This window comes from Halichoerus grypus, chromosome 4, assembly GCF_964656455.1.
Source record: "Halichoerus grypus chromosome 4, mHalGry1.hap1.1, whole genome shotgun sequence".
Taxonomy (NCBI): domain Eukaryota; kingdom Metazoa; phylum Chordata; class Mammalia; order Carnivora; family Phocidae; genus Halichoerus; species Halichoerus grypus.
In genome coordinates this window covers 127,772,183-127,790,201 of record NC_135715.1, presented here as the reverse complement: position 1 = coordinate 127,790,201, position 18,019 = coordinate 127,772,183, and the positions used below count along the sequence as shown (strand labels likewise).

Here is an 18,019-nt window from a genome sequence, read left to right as displayed (position 1 = left end):
TCATCATCAAGTAGTTTTTTTCCCAGGAATGCAAGACTGGTATAACATTAAAAAAACCCATTCTTTGACTATATATGAGTCTAAAATGTTCCCATATATGCCAGGGTCTCTCTTCGAGCTTTCTTTTTTCTTGTTTTATTTGTTAATATTGCATCAATATCACCCTTTCTTATGGCTTTAAATTTATTATATGAATTATATCTGGGAAGACAGGTAATGTCTTATCCCTCATTTATAAGGTTGGATTAGTTTCCCCAGACTTTTATACATCCATGAAACTTTGGAGTAAGTGTTTTAGGTTACTCAAAAATAACCAGTTGGAATTGATCTTTTTAATGATATTGAATGTCCCTTCATTTATTCAGGTAAACATCTATGTTCTTGTTATGGACTGAATGTTTGTGGCCCTCTCCAAGTTAATGTTGAAGCTCTAATGTGATGGTATTTGGAGGTGAGGCCTTTAGGACATAATTAGATTTAAATTGAGGTAGTGAGGTTGGGACCCCATGATTTGATTAGTGTCTTTATAAGAAAAGGAAGAGAGACTAAGCTTTCTTTCTCTCTGCCATGTAACTATACAAGAAGGCAGTCATCTGTAAGCCAGGAAGAGGTCCCTCACTAGGAAATGAATTTGCCAGCAACTTGATGTTGGATTTCCCAGCCTGAGAAATAAGTATCTGTTGTTTAAGTCACTAGTCAATGGTGTTTTGTTATAGTACTTGGAACTGACTAATGTAGTCATTTCTTATAATTTTATTGTTTCCTCTAAAGAGGAAATTTATATTCTTGCTTTCATTACTTCTTAGATATTTTATGTATGTTGCTATTATGAATAATACCTTATTTTTAAGTCCTATTTTATTGGGTTGTTGCTGATTTAAATAAATGCTTTTAATTTTGTAGGTTGATTTTTTTTTAGTTGGTAAACTTGCTAAAGTTTTTATAGTTACTGATTTTTTTAAGGGTAGATGTTCATTTCTTGACAGTTTGTGTCTTCTTTCTTAAGACTCCAAAGGTAGTCTTGGCCAAGACTACCCGAGTTTATCAGTCATTAAAAGTAGTGTGCATAAAGACAATAGGCATCTTTGTCTTACTCTCCATCTCAAATTGAATGCATTTATATTCTAATTTTCCCACTAAAGTTCCTCCATTGTTGCAGGTTTTGGTATATCACATGTTGGTAGACAGCCCCTAAGATGACCCCCCAGTGATCCCTGCCTTCTGGTATTTATGCTCTTGTGTACTTGTCTTTCCTTGAGGGTGGAGTGAGCTTATTTATTCACTTCTAATGAATAGGATATGGCAGAAGTGATACGATGCCACTTCCAAGATTAGGTTATAACAAAAACTGTTGCTTTTGTCTTGGGTTCACTCTAGTTTTAGTTCTGGGGGAAATCAGTTGCCCTCTCATGAGGCAGCCCTGTGGAAAGGCCCACATAAATGAGCTGGATGTAGATTTTCTGTGGTCAGTTAAGTCATGTGGATGAGCTTGGAAGCAGTTCTACTGAGGCCTGTGAGTGGGTTTGGAAGTGGATCCTCCTTCAGTGAAACTTAGTGATGATTATGGCCCTGGCCCACCCACATCTTGATAGCAGCCTTTTAGAGACTCAGGCAGAACCACCCAGCTCATCTGTATCCACTTGACTGATTCACAGAAAATAGGAGATAATAAATGCTAATTGTTTTAAGTTGCCAAGTTTTGGGTTTATATAGTAGTAGATAACTAACACATATATTTACTTACTCTTTAAGAGAATTCCCTGCTTTTTCTAGTTTGCAAAAGGTTTTTTAAATCATTATTTGAGAAAATCATATTTTTTCTTTGTCTTAATAATAATGTGGTAGAATGTACATTTGGGATGTTGAAACACCCTTGCATTTCTGTAATATACTCTGCTAAGTCATGACATATTTTCTTGGACTTTTAGTTAGCTAGTATGTTCTTTAGGAATTTTGTTTGCATGTTAATAAGTGAAATGGCCTCATGATTTTGCTCATTTGCATTGTCTTAGCATTGCAGTAGCCCCATAAATTACTTGGGTCCTTTTTTGCCCCCTTTTTAAATTAAAAAATGTATATGTATTAATTAAGACAGAAATTAGCTACTCACTGAAAGTGTGGTAGAACTGACCTATAAAGCCATCTAGACCTGAAACTTTGTAGAAAGAGAGCTATTGGCTACCATTTAAATTTCTGTAAGATTTAGTGGCCTCTTCAGTGCTTAATTTTATCTTTTGTCAATTTTGGCATTTTATAATTTTCTAGGAATATATCCATTTTACATAGGCTTTCAAGTTTATTGATATAATTGTTATAATACTCTAATATTTTAAGCCTCTTTTATGTTTTATTTCCCTTTTCTGTTCTGCATTGTGTTTATTTACATCTTGCCTCTTTTTTTTGGTCAGGGTTTTTAAATTCTTTCTTAAAAAAATAGCTATATTTTTCTTACTTGTCTCCATTTTTTACTATCAGTGTTATTGATTTCTTCCTTTATCTTTATTGTATCTTTCCTTTGATTCTTTAGGTGTTGCTATTCTACAATCTCTTTCATGAAACATTGAGTTTGTTTGTATTTAATCTTCCTTGTTTCCTGATACACACATTTATTTATCTATTTACTAATTAAAGATTTATTTATTTATTTATTTGAGAGAGAGAGAGAGCACAAGCAGAGGGAGGGGCAAAGGGAGGAGTAGAGGGAGAAGCATACTCCCCACTAAGCAAGGAGCCCGACGTGGGGCTTGATCCCAGGATCCTGAGATCATGACCTGACCTGAGATGCTTAACTGACTGAGCCACCCAGGCACCCCCTGATACACACATTTAAACTGCCCTTTCACTTCACCTCTGTCCCACACAGTTTGACAAGCTCTGTTTTCATTGTCATTAGGTTCCAAAATGTTTCTTAATTTATTTTATTTTGATACAGGAATTAATTAGTAATATGTTATTTAATTTCCAATATATGTAGGAAATTAAAGTTATCTTTCTGTTATTAATTTTGAATTTTGTTGCATTGAGGACAGAGGACAAATGTATCATATTGTCCTTTGGGATTTGTTACCTCTGCCTCATGACTGAATATGTGAACTCTTTTTGTTAATGTTCTGTATGTGCTCAAAAACAATATGTTCTTCTCTGTGGGTTGTAGAGTTCTATATATAATCTCAAGCTTATGAGTTGTTTTTTTCAGACGTTTGGTATCTCTGCACATACTTTTATATGGTTGCTTTCTTTGTATCTACAAGTGGTGTAAAATCAACAGCTAGAATGGTTTCTTCTAGAGTTCTTTTAGGTTCCTTGATATATTTTGAGGCTATGTCGTTAGCACTGTATATGTTAGAATGTTCATGCTGTATATTTTTTGTTGTTCCTTTTATCAGAATACAGCATCTTTTTTTTCTTTTTTAAATATAGTTTTGTCTTAAATTTGAATTCATTAGATATTAAAATTTCTGCCTAGATATTTTTTGTTCATAATGTCTGGTACATTTTTTTCCATCTGTATTATATTTAAACTTCTTCATTAAGTGTGTCTTTGGGTTTGGAGGTTTTTTTTTTTATTTTATTCAGACCTTTTATATTACTGTAACCTTTGTAATGTGTTCATATCTTTTCTCGTGAATATAATATAAACATTCTGCAAAAAAATGTAACCTGTCAGCTCAGTATATGTGGGTAAAAGTAGTCTATTTAGATCTGGAAGGACTAGAATATTACAGAGATAGTAAATAGTCTAGGTTTATAGATTCATATCATGACTTATTCAAAGATGTCCCAAATTTCACTTGGTTTCACACTATGGAGACTAAACTTGAATGTGGTATATATCCCTGGCTTGGGAGAAAAGATGTGCAAATATGAGTAAGAACCGGGACTTCCTTGAACCACCTGCTTAGCAATGCTTGTGTAACTGTTTAAAATAGGGCTCTATTAAAAACTCCCCTGTGAGATGTACGGCAGAGTCCTCCAGCTGGTAGTCTTCCTGACATATAACTCTGGTTCAGCACTAGCTGCACTGAGGTGGGGCATGAAAAGCAAGATTGAATGAGGTAAGGCAGTAATTATGCCTCTGTGATAGACTAAGTGATTGAGCGGTTTAAATGAGAAGGTTACAACTTGGAATGAGACACAAAAGAACTTTGAATATAATGTCAAAAGTAAATATTGGGTAGACACTTTTTTCCTCTCACAATTGACTTTAATTGGATTTTTAACAAATGTATATTAAAAGAAATTATTCATACTTTAGGCTGCCAGTGTGAGCTGGAATGGATCTGTTTGCATGTGAATTATGAGAGTTTTCTTCTCATTTTTTTTCTTTCTTTAAACACTGTTTCAATGTATTTTGATGTTTTTAGTGTATGATGTTAGTTTGAAAATACATATTTGAATGCAACTTCTCCCTTGTGAATCAATAATAATAAGTTAAATCAGAAAATACTGTTTCTCTTTCAAGCTTGGCCTTTCTGGGGCAAGGTATGGGCACTTATCTTGATGTTTTACTTTCAAGTTGTCTAAGCAAATTGGAAATAGTGCACTGAAGGCACTTTCACATGTGATATCTGTTAAATGACATTTACAATTTATGTATTCTTACACTGAATTTTCCTTTCTACTTTTAGAGACTAAGAAATAAAATTTCTCCCCAGTTACTTTTTTTTTTCCTATTTGGCAAAGAGAATATTGAAATATATTTTTTGGTGCTGTAGATAAGCAAGGCTATTATTTTATCCATCAATTCCATTGTATGTCTACATTTGCTAGGAGTTTCCTTTTTAACTCGTACATTTGGTTTGGCAGTGAGAAGATCTGTCTATCTTTAATCCAAGTAATTTCTTTTAAAAATAAAATGTCTCTTAACTCCCACCCCTGAAGGTAAGTGGTAAATTGTACAATCATACTTTTCATCTATACGTGAGGTATTTACATTAAATATGCATGTCATATATAATGTATGCATAGCTGAAAGCAAAAACTGCCACAGTGTTAGAGAGGAATCATTTAAAGACTTTATTTCACGAAACATCTAAAATACCATAAAGAATTAATTAATCCTGATGCAAAGCAACACAAATATGCAATTTGCAAAGCTTATTTTTAAAGGCATAGTTTACAAAAATATATACATAAAATTTTCTTTTGGCAGATTCATATGACTCATAGTAAGCACATAATGTACAAGAGGAAGAAGAGACTAAATGGATGCATGTATACATGTGATTTTTATGCTACTGCAATTGAATGCATTGGTTTCATCATTAATTTGCTTATATCCTTGTTAATTCTTTTAATACCTTTATTTGGTATGGGCCAGGTTAAATATGATAAGATAGGGATAAAATGATTTTTTTAAATGGAGGAATTGCTTTGTTCTGAAGTTCAGCTAATAAACCAGGGGAGATCAGAGACAGGAAAAATATTGAAAATTGGAGGACATTTGATAAGAATGATCTCTCATATTTGCAAAGCACTTAACAGATTTCACCCTCATTAGTAACTGCTGAGATTATGATCTTAGATGGAGTATTTTTGGTGGTGGGACCCTGGTTAATAGGAATTAAGAGATGAGTGAATGGGTAAAAAAATCAAGGCAAAGAAAAAGACTTTTAAGAAGTTTGCCGTGAAAGGAATGATATGGAGCAAAGACAGCTGGAGGACAAATAGAGGTACTTTATTAAATTATCTTTTGATTCATTGGGACATATGTATGAGTGGAGGGAAAATGCAAAAATAAGAAACAGAAGGTATGAGAGATACCATGGATAACTAATAGAATATAGACAGAGCTAAAGGACAAAAGGATTGCATACTCTAATACAGAAAGAGCAAAACAAGAAAAAGAATAAGTAAATATGGAGAAATATTTAGAGGCTGGAATAGAAACATTGAAGATGTTTATTTTCAAAGATTCTATAATTATAGCAGCAAAGTTTCTCTGGAGAATGAGAGTCTGCAAAGAGAGGGAAAGTTTATAATTGACATTGTAGGAAACAGCATAGATATTAAATAAGGATCGCTGCAAATGGCAGTTAAGCACCCAACTGATACTGGAATAACTGGACACAGTTTAGTGACTTTCCCAGCAATGCCTGACAAGGAGGGAGCAGGAGCTGAGACCGTGGGCATTACCATTTATCCAGGGTTGGAGAAAATGTGAACTTTAGAGAAAGTAAAAATTGGTCTATGAAGATAAACTATCAGAACTTCTATTTCATTTTGATTTTTTAACCCCTGAGAGATAAAGGTTAAAGTTTTTAAGGCTTAACTCCTGCAGCCTGGCCACCCAGGGAAGGCACTAGCTTTCTACAAAGTTCTGTGGAAACCAGCGACTGATCCTGGTCAATGACAAGGCTTGGATCCCAGTCCCACATCATGCCTAGGAAGGGGCCGGTGCTTCATCAGTGGGGAAGGCTGATACACTGTGCTTGCTCTGTGGTAAAGGTTCCTTTACAAGACTTGGGCCCCAGCTTCATTACCAAACCAGTGAAGGGCCTGGTGTTTCTTCACTCATGAAAGGTTATGCACTGTGCTTGACACAACTTCAACTGCATGGCTCTTCTCTGGCCCCGTGACTGGGTTAGGGGAGGAGCTGGTACTGCAAGGTTAAGGTTGGAGTCAATATCTGGAACATTATAGCATTGTTGTACCCTGACTTCTGATCATGCCAGTGGAGGGGCAGCGCTTCCTTGATCTTGGACAATTCCCCTGTCCAGGGGTCTCTGAGCCTCCCCAGGAGTCCTGGCAGGTTTGGTGCTCTGTACAGTATAGGATGGGGCAACTGGGCCTAAACACCTGCCGTAAAGCCTGCTCCTTGGATTTGCCCCTGTGAATGCCATCTATCATTCTGGGGTATGTGTCGGTGTTGCTTGGCCATTTTCTGACAATCAGGAAGTCCAGAGACATCATCTCTAGCATGAAGAAATGCAGATCTTTGTTATGGCTAACCAGAGATGGGGAGATAGAGGAGGGCAAGAGGGAGCTGAAGCTGATTGGCTTTTACAATAGGCAGGTATCAATGGACCTGGGACAATATGAAATCAGTAGGTGTAAGGGGGTGAGAGAGGCATAAAGACAGAGGACTATAGTCAGAGAAAATAATCTCCTGATTTGAGTTCATGCATGTAAGCATTAGTGCATTATGTCAGGGTTCAACCGAAGAGCTGGCAGAAGTAATGAGAAGGCAGCATATTGCAAATATGTTTTTTAAAAATGTGTAAAACTGAATTGGTTAAAGTTTTAAGAAGAATTTATCCTCTGCAAAGTTAGTTCTGGTATATGTTTCTTTCTGGCATTTTTTAGTATATTATTTCTGGGCTCTATTATCAAAACATTCTAGTAAAGAAGTAAAGAGATAGTTGATGAAGGAAATTTTCTTCAACTCTTTTATTATTGACTGTAAGCCACACACACACACACACACACACACACACAAACATACACACACAAACACTATCATATATTCTCCTGATTTGAGGAAATTACAAAATATCTGGTGGACACTCAAAAAATAATTGTCAGTATAATCATTAATGATATGTACTGTCATAAAAGATTACTTGAAGAGAAGACTGATGTATCTAGGAATTCTATGGTTAACTCATGGTAAATGAAAGCCAAATCAAATATTTTATCTCCTCATTTTAGGACATAACATGTTTGAAATTAGGTGCATTTGAATTTGATGGTATGTTAGTTTTAATGAAATACCTTAATAATATTCTCATTAACTCTTCTTGTAAATCTAAATGTTCTCAGTGCAGAGTAGGTTGTAGGGAAAATACCTTTTTAAAACATGTAGTATTTCACCTATTATACTTTATTTAATTTGTCACTTCAGTCTTAGATTGTTGAATTGTCTGTGGGAATTAGAAAGTGGAGAATGATAGGGTCAGATCGTGCCATTACAAATATAAGTTAATACCACACTTGAACATTTTATCCGCTCTCTAAGACCCCAGTCAGCAAGGGGATATTGTCAAATTGCAGATTTTTCTCTGCAATTGTTTAAGTAGTAACGTGCCGATAACAAAAACAACCACCCAAATCACAAAATCAACAAAACAGAAAGGGAAATGTGAATCTTTACTTCTCTCTCTACCTATGCAAATTCCATGTGGATTTTTCTGGGCTGTCTGGATTGCAGGTTATGCTGCTAGCATGTAAAGGCTTCATTCCAGATGGACTGACATCAGAACTAAATATCTGGTTCAGCCACGATGAGTTATTCTATAGTCTGCAGTCTTAGACAAATGTCAGAAAATGTAGCTACGTTTTAGTTTCGCTCACTTCTTATGGGTGCCTACATTGTGATAACTTGTAGTTGATAATTGCCCAAAGTTCACAATTGCAATATTTTTCCTCTTGGTGAGAAGGAGGGAAAAAAAATGAAGGATTTTTCGTGTCTCTCAGATATATTGGCCTATTCTCCAAATGACAGGTTCCTGACTGATCAACTGTACCACCTGCTACTAAAGCTCAGTAATATTAGTCTGTGGAATGGTTTCATTCTCATCTCACACCTCAGAGATCTTGCGCTCAACCCCAGGCATCCCTTGTGTGTTTAAATCAGCTTAACGGCTCATACAGTGCGCTGATTTCCTTGTAGGCCTCTGTTTTCTCAAAAAGTGATCACCTTTTGCCAATGCCCTCAGGATTAAACAGGGCAGTCTGGTTTTCCTTTTCTGCATTGGCTATACCTTTGTAGTCAATAAAAGACTAACTAGAAAAGAATCAGCTGATGAGAGAATCAATCTTCTGGAAGCCTCCCCACAGTTTTCTCATCATTTTTGTGCCGTCTGTCATCTCAGATTGTAAAATGGAAACCAAAACTCAGTATGTGGGAAGACTTTTACTGCTCCTTGTTAACAAAAACAGTAAGACCAGGGGTTTTGATCTTATGAGTGTATAGGTAAACAGTAAGCTGTAAGTGCACACTCTTGAAGTGGCTTTTCTCTGTTTCTAATGGAGGTTTGCAAAGAATTATCAAAGTGGTATCAAAAAGGTCTCCTAACATACTGTAGTGTGGATATCCATTCTGAGGAGGTCAGGTTAAATCTGAAGGTCTTACACATGACGATACTGGGGTATCTTATGGTACAGCAAGCGGCACTGGGTGCTTCTTCCTAATAGAGAAACAGAGAAATATCAAAAGGATCCTTTCTGCATTTTTATCACCGGTTACATTGCATTAATTTATTTCTATAACAGTACATTTTAAATGAAGTGACATTTTATCTCATTTAACTTTTATTTTAACAACTTTATCTCACATAATTTGCTTTCTTGTAGAGTGCTCAAAAATGTGTATGAAATATATTCAGATTACTTTGGCAGATAAAGGTCATTTCTTCATATAACCCATTGTATATATTTTCTCCAGCGTCAGAGAATCTGCAAATCATTTTCTTCTTGCTTTTAGTTTATGGCTTTAGATCTCATTTGTTACTTGAAAGCACAATGAGCAGAGGGAATTTAAACTTGCTAACTGATCCTATTAAAATACAAAATAGAGTTTGAAATTTCCTTTTTTTTTTTTTTTTCTTTTTTGCTTGAGTTCAGGCTTTCAATCAGTTACGATGCCATCAGAGCTGTTTAGCTACTCCCTCTGGTAATACATAAAATACATTTAATAAAAATAAAAATGTACTTTTAAATGTGTGAAATCCATTTTAAATTCTCTAGTATGGATTATGTTACTGAATTATGAAGTAGAATGATTTCATTACTTTTTTTCAATGTCATTGAAGTGGCCAAATGATTAAATTGTTACTGCTTTCTGGAGCTGGGAGTATGGTTGGTGAGACCATGATTGGCATTTTTCTACCTCTTATTGGTTCACTTGTTACTGGCAATTTGAGTGTGTTAATGATGTATTTTCTTCTGTGAAGATATTTAATTTTTTTATCTGTCTTTGAATTTGTAAGGTAATAACAGAATACTATTAGAAGGGGAAAGACATCTGTAGCATTTTTCTAATTATCTGGAATTTATGTCAATTTAAATCATACATGAGGTTAGCTCATAAAATGGAGAAGGTGGGGAATAGAATATTCTTCATCTTATCAGTTTATTCTTTTCTATCATTGATACCCATTGACTGTTCATGAAATTCTCATCATTACACTTGATTGATTGTTCATAAAATATATAGCCTTTTCCTGAACATTATGTAATTGTGTATTTTTTTTTTTTAGATTAATCATTTATTTTTAGAGAGAGTGTGCACGTGCGCGCCCACACATGAGCCAGGGTGAGGGGCAGAGGGAGAGAATCTCAAGCAGACTCTGTGCTGAGCGCAGAGCCAACATGGGGCTCAATCCCATGACCCATGAGATCCAGACCTGAGCTAAAACCAAGATATGTTCGCTCAACCGGCTGAGCCACCCAGGCTTCCTAATTATGTAATATTTTTGGTAATGCAAAAGACCCAAGATTAATTAAGCAATCTGAATGACATTGCACAGAATATCCTTATGTTTTCCATATTTCTAAGCTGTTTTTTTCAATATTTGATATCGCCTCATTTTCTCATTACAAATTGTGCCTTAGACATTGAGTTTCATATTGATTGGTTGATTGCGGAAACACTTTCTATAGCTAAAATTTCTTGAGAAAATAAAGATCCCTTTTCTTTCTCATAGCCCAAACTTAACATTATTTTTAGTCATCACAAAGCACCTAAATCTCACGATGGCAGGATCCTCAGCTTCCGTGTCATAATGGTATTTCCTGTATCTGACATAGAGAAAGTGCTTCGTTAGTATTTAATTAGTTAATAATTTAGGAGTTGATTCAGTAAAAGTGGGAATTTCTAGAGGATGATTTTATCTCAGAGTCTAGAAGTTTTTAAAAATCTGAGTGCCTAGGATGCACAAACCAGGTTGCTAGGGCCTGCAATATAGTGTAACGCAGTATTACTGCCTTCAAGGGGTTTACCAAAAATGGTTTTTCACATTACTTAAGAGCAGTGGTTGGGGTGGAGGGGTGGTATGAGGATTTTTTTGTTTATGTCATTTTTTGTTTATATTATATATCTTTTATCTGCTCCAGAAAGGATACTGCCATGGGAGAATAATTTGGTTGTATTTCTCATGAAACCATTGCTTGGAGAAACCAGTTGTATGAAAGCGATAAGAGAGAAAGTGAAAAATTCAGTCAGTGACTTTATATTCCAGTCTATATGTCCAATCTACTTAATTTATTTTGGTCAGTATTGTTTTTGATATTATATAAACAAACTGATGGTAAGATTGTCCAAATAAATATTAATTAACTGAGCTCTAGTTAGGGCTCATGTAATGCTATTCTCATTTACATCTCGTAGATGTTAGGCTGTTTTCAGTATTGCTGTCAATATAGAAGGAATAGGGTGTAGAATTAAGCAATCAGGACAGGTAAAATTGCAGGCCAACTGGAAAATTACTTAATGTATAATAGGGAATATGTAAGTGCTATGCAAGAAATAATGTCTTTTTTTCAGTTGTGTCAGATGTATCTTACTTAGAGAAATAAAAAATAGATAACAAAAGTCAGGGGAAAACTTGTATATTTAATAATTTAGATGCCAAAGTGTACTATAATATTCCACATCATTCTTCTGTTTGACAGTGGCCGGCGATTTCTTTTTCCAATTAAAGATAATTTTCATGGCTAATGCCCATATCTTCAAATTTTTCATCCTGTTTAGTAAAAACTCATTGTATTATATTAAGCACTGTGTCCATCCAATATAACCAAGCCTTCAAACTCGCACTGAATCCCTGATAAAAATTTAATATTCAAAATTCTCTTGCCCTCTTTTACTGTTGCTATGGTAAACTCATGATGACACATACAGTTTGTCTGGAATAGTAAACCCCAAGTACAAAGTTATAAACTAATAAATCATATGTAATTATAGAGGCATCAATGACATCTGATCATGGGTGACTCCCTATTATGTTATTTTTATTGTTAATATACATAATTAATTATAATAGTTTATTACTGCATTAATGAAATAGTAAAAGAAAATATGTATATACCCTTCATTCTGTTTCCAAAAAAAAGGAACTTAAAGCTATATGTGAAAATCCATACAACAAAATATAAAAGAACCTTTAAAAAATTGAGTGAATTGGGGCAAAGGAAAAAAATGAATCTGTGGGTGAGGTTGGTACACAAAGTGCAGGATAATTTTGCTCTTCTAGTAGAGATGGATCACGCATTGGCTTTAAGCTTCCAAGTAACCTGTAAGAAAAAAAAAACATTATGAGTTACATAATTCATAATATCCATAATCTAAAAATAATCTAGTTGCCTTGGCAACACAGAGATCCTGATAACAAAGATAAACTTCTTCTTCTGGGTCTCCATCGAGCAGGCACTGTTTAACTTGGGGAATATTGCCTGCATTCATATCTTACAGGGAATACCCTAACCAGTTTCATATGGCTATTTCTTATGATATCCCTCAGTATAGGCTGATGGCATCTTACCAAATTAGAATTTAAAGGAAGCTATTATACAGCTATGAGAATAAATAAATAAGTATTGAAGTCAGCCAGTATCCCTAGTGTATTGCAAAGAGTAGAATCATGCAGGATCCTTGTCAATTTTGCTCAAAATCAAGTAAGAGAGTGGTCAAAATAAAGAAAAGCATCGAGGAGGAGAATGTCAGTGTCATAGATTATACATGTGGTGCTTAGTTTCCAAACATTGCATGTCTCAAAATTTTAAAATATAAAAAAACCATCCCTGTGACTCAGAGAGACATGTTGAATGCGAATGTATCTTGTATTCATTTAATCTAAAGGGGAATTAATTGACTTATGTAACTGAGCAGTGGGTGTATCTGACTTAGTCATGGCTAGATTCAGAAGTTCATGTGATGCCATTAGGATTATATTATGATTTTTAATCTCCAGGCTTTGCTTACCTCTGCCTATATTCAGATAGGTTCTCTCCATATAATAGCAGGACTACATTATCTTCACTGGTTATGATATTCAGGAGTGTTTTCATCATAGGTCAAAATTCTGACTAGATTTATTGTTTAAACAATTACTGGGGCCATGCTGATGTGACTTTTGATTGCCCACTGTTGAAACGTGGGCGGCAGAGGTCAGTTTCATGCACACCACGTCGAATAAATATAATAAATAGATTCCTGAAAGGTCTAATAAAAAACAGTGACATTTGTCTATATCGTATAACCTTTCTTTGCATTATGGCATAATTAGGTATACAACAAAACCGAAGGCAAACAGTAAAAAAATTTTTAGGCCTATCTCTTGGTTCTTCCTGTATTTTCTTTTAACCAGTATCTTAAATATTTTAAAAAATTAAGATTGTTTTGACACTTTTCTTTCCTAGTTTTCTAGAAATAAGCCTGTTCAAAGGGAAATATATTTCTTGATCAGGGATAGCTAATAATGTTCCCAATTATTCATTTTCTGTAGTTTCATTTTATTGAATGAACTCCATAATGTAATGTGATGTAGACTAAACTTCTAGCCTCCTTTGAAGCTAATTGTAATTCTATGACTCAGTTCTTTCCTCCTGGATGTAGCAGAAGTGATTATATGCAACTTCTGGGACACCTAATTAAACAAAAAGCCCTTATATGGGCGAGTCTCTAACCTCCCTTTTCTTGGGCTAGAACAAAGGATATATGGAGAGCTAGCTTTGACTTTGCAGATGAGAACATTCTGGGAGAGATTCTTAACCTCACGAGGTTCCATGAACCAAGGGATCTATGGATAGAATCTAAGGGGGGCATGAACTTGGAAGGGAACAATTATATCTTAAATTTCATTAACCTCTAATTAAAAAATAGCATTTCTTTCAATTATGAGTGTAGGTGAAAGCCTTTGTATTCTTAGCGGTATCTGTGCCTTTCTCATCTATAGAATAACAGATATTTTTATATCACATTATAATTGAAGACACATCAAAATATTTTGTTTATCCCTATTGAAAAATTTTGATAGTTATTATACCAACCACTTAATCTTCATACTTAATGTATTAATAGTCACATATATTGCTGTATCATGAATTTGTTTTTCTAATATTTTGATTGGATTTATATTTTAATATAATTTGGTTTCCTTTGGAGTCCTATTTATTTTATTTTATGTGATAAAATACTAATCAAACAAGGCATTCATGGATTATATTCAAATATAGCCAGAGGGACCCATGACTCAAGGTGATAGGGAGTGAGGTAGCAATTTGGAGGAAGAAACTTCTGGTTCCTGACTGGGCTTCTAGGGCATAGTTGCCCTGCCAGCCTCACAGCTGGACTATTGGACTATTGCTGGTGTTTGTTTTCTAGGGTTACTGTAACTAGGTACCACAAAGTAGGTGGCTTCAAACAACAAAAATTTATTTTCTCATAGCTCTGGAGACAAGAAGTTTAAAATTAAGGTGTTGCCTGAGTCTTATTTCTATGAAGCTTCTAAGGGAGAATCCTTCCTTGCCTCTTCCAGCTTCTGGTAGCCCCCAGGCATCCCTTGGCTTGTATATGTGTCACTCCAATCTCTATCTTCCTTTTCAGTTGGTGTTATTTCTGTGTATCTGTATGTCTGTTCACGTTGTCTTTCCTCTTTTAAGAAAGACACCAGTCATACTGGATTAAGGGCCTACCTTACTCCAGTATGACCTCATTTGACCTAATTGCATCTGCAAAGACCCTATTTCCAAATTAGATGGCATTCACAGATACTGGGGGTTAAGAGTTCAACATATCTTTTGGGGGGGGACCCAATTCAATCCATAAAACTTGAGACAAACAGATATTTCCTTGTAATTTAAGTCACTCTATTTTGAGGCTTCTGTTTTTTTTAAACTTAGCTTGTACTTGGGTACAAATATACTTTGTCACCCAAAGTAAGGCAAATTCTAATGTAGGTAACAGAGCTCTTGTAGAGTCCTGATTGTCCAAGCAATTAATTATTCCCAGTATTTTCCAGTTCACAATAACTATGTTCTCTGATCAACTGACAAAGTAATTCCTTAAGGACAGGAGTCCAGCCCATAGCCTATTTTTTTTTAAGGATTTATTTATTTATTTGAGAGAGAGAGAGAGAGCGTGTGTGTGTGTGCATGTGAGTAGGGGGAGGGGCAGAGGGAGAGGGAGAGAAACTTTAAGCCGACTCCCTGCTGAGCATTAGCCCGACTTGGGTCTGGATCTCACAACCCATGAGATCATGACCTGAGCCAAAACCAACAGTCAGGCACTTAACCAACTGAGCCACCCAGGTGTCTCACCATATCCTATTTTTATTTTTATTTTTTATTTTATTTATTTATTTTTTTAAAGTACATTTTTTTTTTATTTTTTTAAGATTTTATTTATTTATTTGAGAGAGAGAGAATGAAAGAGAGAGCATGAGAGGGGTGAGGGCCAGAGGGAGAAGCAGACTCCCTGCCGAGCAGGGAGCCCGATGCGGGACTCGATCCCAGGACTCCAGGATCATGACCTGAGCCGAAGGCAGTCGCTTAACCAACTGAGCCACCCAGGCGCACATATCCTATTTTTAAAAAATAAAGTCTTATTAGAACATAGCCACATCTATTCACTTAGTATCGTCTTAGCTGCTCCCACACTACAGTGGCCGAGTTACATAATTTCAGTAGAGACTGTAAAGTCCATAAAGGCTAAAATATTTACTGTTTGATCATTTACAGAAAAACTTTGTCAACCCCGTCTCTAGGATATGAGAGAGATGAGCAAGAGTTTTGACTTATTCTTCTACTTGGTCTCTGTATTATAAAGGTGGGGGAATCTTGTTAAATCAGAACTCAAACAGTAAACAAATAGGGAAACATGAGCCAGAACCTTAAACTGAGCCTATGAATTGCTCAAAACACAATTTCTAGTTCGGGGATATATTTATACCTGTCGTTGAAGTAAATTATCTAAGGCTAATACCAGACAGGAAAAAGCACACAATTTCCAAGTTTCCTTAATAATAAGAAAGCAACAATAAATTGAAACTCCCTTGTAACAGGAAAAATGGTTATTTCAAATCAAGAGACTGAAATTCTAATAAGAACAATCATCACTATAATTGTATGATATTTCTTACTTCCACTAGCATTATTAATGGGACTATGGTTTGACCTGACAATGAGAATAGCTTCCCTTGTGGCATTTTGGCAGTTCTATTTCTGTTCTTTGAGAAATAAGGAGCAGACAAAGAATAAAGTCCTTGCTTGAGCTGCTAAAACAATAACATAGTGTGAAGAATTTCCAGTTACTCATGAGCTCAACGGACCCCATTTTTATGGCCCCTTGCAAACTGGAAGCTTGATGGACACTCACAGAAAAGACCTTAGTTCCCTTGAAATCAGCAGTCATTTGAGGAGATATCACTGCATTTGGGCCCTGTAGACAAATGAGTATAGTAATGAAATTTCTTTTGGAAAGGAAAAAGATATCTTATGTAAAACAGTCACGAAAGGCCACAGGAAAGCAGTTAGTATGTCATGTTCGGGGTGCATTGTAGAAGTAATAGGGAACTTGCCAACCACAGGCTTAGCTAAGTTACTGCAGGCACAAGGACTTTATGGTCACACATCTCCTGGGATTTCTGTTAAAAAAAATATGCCCTACTTTAGAATTTTTGGTTTTTCTTTAATGAACATTTTTCAAAATGCTGGGGAGACAAGCAGAAATTACAATATTGTTGACACTTCTTTAAGAATAGGATTAGGACACAAAGATTGTACTATTGCCATAATTTAGTGGAACTTGAAAAATGCTAGACAACAGAAGTCCAAAAGCATAAGAGACATTTTAAATGGCTAAACATTCTCCTACTTCTACCCTGTTCTTGCCCAAAACGATGATATTCCTTGATCAAACCCATAATGAATTATTGTCGCTTTTAAGGGAACTTTTTCTTCAGCCATTAGCTTCTCAATTGCCCTTCCTTCATTTTCATCCTCTCCTCCTTTTCTTATTTGTCTTTCAGAAAGACAGATTCTGTTTGGGTTCATTCATCTGCATAGATGTGTGGTAAATATTACTATACACCAGACGTGTGAAGATATCTAAAGTATATAGCAAAGGCCTATTTAGATTTTTTTTCTAAACTCCATGGTCTGGAAAGTGAATTTTAAAAGAGAGTAGAGTAGTGTTTAAGATAAAACTCTGAAGTACAACCAATAAGGCTCTGATTACCTAAGGCAGTCATCGGCCATCTTTGAAAGTCTAGGGAGGCTCCTTCCTTACCCAGGCATCCCAAGTATGCACTGTGCACACCTTGACTAGGAAAATGGAATCCATGAGAGAAGGGAGAGTGAGCTAAGCCAAAGGAATTAACAAAACCTGAAGGAAGAAAAGTGCAAGGGTTTTAAAGAACTGAGGAGTGGAACATTTGGGAATGGGAAGGAGTTTGATGGGGGGATTTAAACAGAAAAGAAAGGCAGGAACCAGACTGCACAAGAACTTGCACATTTAATTACTGTAACTTAGGAAATATTTATTATGAACCTATTAGGTGCACTCCCCAGTGAAAATTATCTGGAGACAATGAGGAGTAAGACAAATTCTTTTTTTAAATTTTAAGTCCAGTATATTTAATATAGAGTGTTATATTACTTTTGGGTGTATACTGTAGTGATTTAACAATTCCGTATATCACCCAGTGCTTTTCACAAGTGCACTCCTTAATCCCCATCCCCTTATTTTCCCCATCTCCTCCATCTACCTCCCCTCTGGTAACCATCAGTTTGTTAAGAACCTGTTTTTTGGGTTGTCTTTTTTTTTCTTTGTTTCGTTTTGTTTCTTAAATTCCACATAGGAGTGAAGTCATATGGTGTTTGTCTTTCTCTGACTGACTTATTTCACTTAGCATTATACCCTCTTGATCCACCCACATTGTTTCAAGTGGCAAGATTCCATTCATAAGACACATTTTTTTTTTTTAATTTCAAGCATTGTGCAGCTTTGTGGTAGAGATAGGCAGATACACATAATTTCAGTCCAAAATAGTAGGCATGAATATAGAAATGTGCTAAGCCA

At 35.4% G+C, this 18,019-nt stretch overlaps 1 long non-coding RNA gene across 23 annotated transcripts in view; it reads left to right on the top strand.

Moving 5' to 3' along the window:
* The window catches only part of LOC118522266 (uncharacterized), a 436,304-nt gene that overhangs the window by 179,105 nt on the left and 239,180 nt on the right, over positions 1-18,019 (top strand). For 22 of the 23 annotated variants that reach the window (XR_013447182.1, XR_013447184.1, XR_013447175.1 and 19 more), the window contains exon 1: positions 3,925-4,055. The exons of the other annotated variant lie outside the window; for it this stretch is intronic. This is a non-coding gene — a long non-coding RNA (uncharacterized LOC118522266). Of the gene's footprint in view, positions 1-3,924; positions 4,056-18,019 lie in introns of those variants that run through there. 23 annotated transcript variants of the gene reach the window in all.